The sequence below is a fragment of the Poecilia formosa genome, unplaced genomic scaffold (assembly GCF_000485575.1).
Source record: "Poecilia formosa unplaced genomic scaffold, Poecilia_formosa-5.1.2 Scaffold146, whole genome shotgun sequence".
In the NCBI taxonomy this organism is placed as follows: domain Eukaryota; kingdom Metazoa; phylum Chordata; class Actinopteri; order Cyprinodontiformes; family Poeciliidae; genus Poecilia; species Poecilia formosa.
In genome coordinates, this window is record NW_006800085.1 from 954,196 (window position 1) to 958,596 (window position 4,401).

Below are 4,401 nucleotides of genomic sequence, written 5' to 3' on the forward strand. Positions count from 1 at the left end.
GCTTTACATAATTAAAGAAGAAATAAAAACAGTATGTGACATTAATAAATAGATGAAATTTATAATATATATATATAAAGTATGATAAACAAAACTTTTAATCTTAATGAGACATTAGCCAGTTAGTTTACCTGAATAACTAAAGTATATCTTTTTTCTTTTTTTTAAATCACATTTTATTTTATTTTATTTTATTTTTTTATGGGGGATGCATTTCCTCCCCTGTTTGGCATTTTTTTCTTATTTTATTGTGTATGTTACTACAAACATGTGATGTAACATGTTTTTACTGCTTTTAAACTTTTTTTAAAAGCAGTAAAAACATGCTTTTAAAAAGCATTGTTATGTTTATTTTATCGCCTTAGTATAATTTTGATGATTTTTCACAAGTAAATCCAGAGCAACAAGCTAAGGGAATCTCTCCATCGCCTTTTCATTCTTCAGATTAAAAAAGCAGACTCCTCCAGTTGTCAATATGTTTCCCACTCAAACTGCCTTAGCTGCCCACAGCCGGCTTGTGAATTGAATAGAAGTTAAGTAATGACAGCAGTGCAGTAGTAAGACAAAGACGGTGGGAGTTTAACATTCAAAGCTTAAAGCCTGTAATGTTCTGTGTTCTTATGCCAGCGTTGAGCTGTTTATAGACATGGACGTCTGGCCTCAGTCCGAAATATCGTTTTAATATTTCCTTTTATACAGTATGGAAATTCATGACATATGTATACTGTTGACTCCCCAGATGCCTGGAAGTGAGTGAATAGTTCAGCTTTTTTAAAGTGGGATTCTGAAGAGAGCTTATGAGTCATCAATAGCTTCACTTCAGTAGATAACGCTCTGAACTGCATGGCTTCAGGCTGCAGAAACGGAGATTAGCTCCGTTTTGACAGCCGGTCAATCTAAGGATTGGTCAAAATGAAATCTGTTCCTAAGAAGATGTCTGCCTTTTTAAAACAGCACTGAGAAAACAAAACAAAAAAAAGAATAGTGTAGCTCATGTAAGTGGTTTATAAAACCTTTGGATTTTGTGGCTAAGAATCACATCACAAATCTGCATATTGCTCTCTGGTAACTTTGCTAAGCATAAGTAATGCAGCATAAAGCCCACAAACTAGAAATGCAGCCGTCAGAATTTTATTTCTGATTTTCTTTTTTTCACTGTTTCCTTTTAACCCTCCTGAGGCCTTAGCACAATGCTAAGGAGGAGCCCAACACGTCACAGTCAGACAGTAGGGAAATAGGTGGTTGTCACATCAGGCTGTTGGCTTCTGAAACCACGCAAAACAAATATCCTCGTAAAAATGCCTGCGACATCTGCCAGATCGCGCACAGAGTGAAAAACTTGTGGGGTCCAAATCACTCCCATTTCTTACGTCTCCACGGTTCCTCTGATGTCATTTTTAAAACACCTAACTGCTATGGAAATCAACCAACTTCGATCTTCTTCACCCACTGACGCATCTGCATGAAAATATTGTTGCTGTAAGACATTTAGTTGCTCTTGGAATCATCATGTAGTGACGGGAAAAAGCTTTTTGAGTTTCAGTCCTTGGCCGGGGTTGATCAAGCTAAAAATTCCCTGACCAGGATATACCAGATTTTTTTTTTAAGACAAATGATTTATGCCGATTTCATAGTCTGCGTCTCAACTTCAACCGTTTGCAAAGCTTTTTATGGTCAGCAGATGCTGAGGAGTTATTGAACTTGAATGACAAACCCTGAAATATTTTCTGCTCACTCACAACCAAGTTTTGACCAGGCGTCGGTGAGCTCTTTCACTGACAAATCATTGACTTTTCTTTGCACATTCTTTGAGAACCACACCCATGAGGCAGGCAAGAAAAGTGCACTGAAGCGTGAAACCGACAGACTTTACTGGTGCATCAATAGTTAATGTCTTAATTGTGAAAAAGGGACTCAAGTGGGACCCATCCTATTGTTCCTTCACTTTGTCTCTTTTCTTCTGAGATGCTTCTTTTAAGTCCCACAAACACGGTTCACGGTTTATTCAGCAGAAAGATGAGATCGCGTTTGTGGTAAAGTGGACTGCAGAGGCCACAGAAGACCCATTCGCTGATGCTATTTATTAAACAAGCAAGTATCGAAGGGGTTCTAATGAGATAAATAATGCATATCGGAGCTCACAGGATCCCTGCTGAAGACAGGCAGAAGAAAAGGAAAACATTAGCAGCTTCTTACATTTCATTGTTTTCCTTTCATTGAACAATCAAGTACAAAGCAACACATTTACAAACCGAAACACTGATGCAGTAAAAGGCAAGGGCTAAGCCAATCCCCAAATCCTAAAAGTAAATATGCAGGGTCATGAAAACATATGCATATCAAAAAGACATTTTGATGCTAAAGAAAGTGCTGAGGTTGTGACAACTGTGATGGCTGGGGACGCCGGCCTCTTATCTGTATGCAACTCATCTACTTTCAAGAATGTTTTCTGGACGTGTGGATGTTTTTCACATATGTGTTCTCTGAAATTCAGGCACTTATGTAGAATCTCTTGTAAAAAGATGTATGCTGTAGTTTAATGGTCATGGTGGTCTTCAGAATATCACCATGTTTGAGAACCGTGTAAGTAAATGTTACACAAATCTGCATGGCTAAGACTCTGCAATTAGGTTTTCCGGTATAACCAGTCTTTGCTGTGAATTAATGAGTATCAAATTCTAAAGCGATTCAAATGCAAAAAAAAAAAAAAAAGACTTGAAAGTGTTTTTATTTCTGTTTCCAAACTGATTGTTCCTGTATCCCTTTTAGGGATGTATATTTCAGTTTAGGTTTGACCAGGGCCAAGAGGAGGTAACTCACCAGTAGAGTATGCCGCCGGAACAAGTAGTTCCCCTCCAAAACAGTTGGTGGCAGTAGTGGTATATGATTAGACTTCATACATTTGTAAAGATAGAGGTGTGTTTATTTGCTCAATGTGTTGCCTCAGCCGATTTGCAGAGTTTGAATATCATGAGATCTCAGGACGCAAAAATAACTGACTTGAAAAAGGAAAACATTAATTTTTTTCCCCTTGTTTGTTGATTCTCAAAGCTTAATGTGAAGCTGTGCACCAGAAAATGAAAAAATGTAAGAATAAGTATGTTCCAAATGAAGAAGAGAAAACAATAAACAAAAAAGGTTTTATTGTGAAGTACTTAAAGACATCCAGACATAGCTCAACTTCCATCAGTAATGTATAAAGTATGAATGAGATCAAGGTCTGGCAGTCTTTTGCCTTAGAAACATGTCTGCTGGAGTTGTTTTAATTCTCCTCCTCTTTTCTCTCTCTTTTTGCTCTCTAACCCTCAACTGCTACTTTCTCTACCCTAAACGAACCTAACCTCCTCCGAACCTTCACGACAGGCCTTCAAAGTGTAATAACTGACACATGGGGGCTTTATTTTCATTCTCATAAAGAATATTAAGTGGCACTTGCAGCGTAGTGTGAACAGATTTAGGTCTGCTTGAAAGGAGTTATTTTTATACACATACTGTACCGTACAGTAGACGGTTATGTTGAAATAAAAAAATCAAATCTCTAGTAAAGAGTAGTAAACTGAAATGTAGGAGTACTGAACTGATGAGAATCACACAGAACGCAACACGCAAATACACAATTTTTCTGACTTGCTTTCTTTGTCCGCATTGGCTCTTTGCCTCTGCCTCCTACTCGCGCTTTGCATATTGTTACACTTTTCTGTTTGTGTGTGAGAGTTAATGTGTGCGTTTTCCTGCCTCTAGTTCCACATCTGGAGGTCATTACCTCTGGGCTGGGATTGGTTGAGGCAGGCAGGGGGAGAGAGGGGGCACGTTGGGCTGGCTGCGCAGTGAGGTCATCGCCTCGTTGTGGCGACGCTCAGGAACAATGATGCCGTTGTCTCCAGTGACGACGCGCCGGCGTAGCTCACCCCAGAATGAAGCGGGAGGAAAGGTGACCACATTTCAGTGGATGAAGATTTAGGGGATTGGCGCAAGCTAAGGGGAACAACACCTCAGAAAAAAAAAAAGAAAACTTTGATAATGCAATGTGAAGAATTTTTAATTGCAAGAAAAAGTTGTGCTTTTACGACAACTATAGTGTAAAGTTGATCCACCCTGTCCAATTCTTTTGCATATACCTGATAGTTTACATATTTTACACCATGCATAATCTTTTTTTGTTTTCTGAATCTGTTCAAGATGTAGTTCCAAACAACAACTAAAAAAACTGAATAACACTTTCATACTTTCGTTAGACACTGTTCAGCAAATGGCTTTCATCTAAAACTTGGTTCAACACAGTTGGCCAACATCTTATTCTCTAGGTTCCATCCATCCATCCATCCATCCATCCATCCATCCATTCATCCATCCATCCATCCATCCATCCATCCATCCATCCATCCATCCATCCATCCATCC

General features: G+C 38.7%; 1 protein-coding gene across 3 annotated transcripts in view; it reads left to right on the forward strand.

The window, feature by feature from the left end:
• palm2akap2 (PALM2 and AKAP2 fusion) overlaps positions 1-4,401 on the forward strand; it is a 74,332-nt gene that overhangs the window by 922 nt on the left and 69,009 nt on the right. The window lies entirely within an intron of this gene.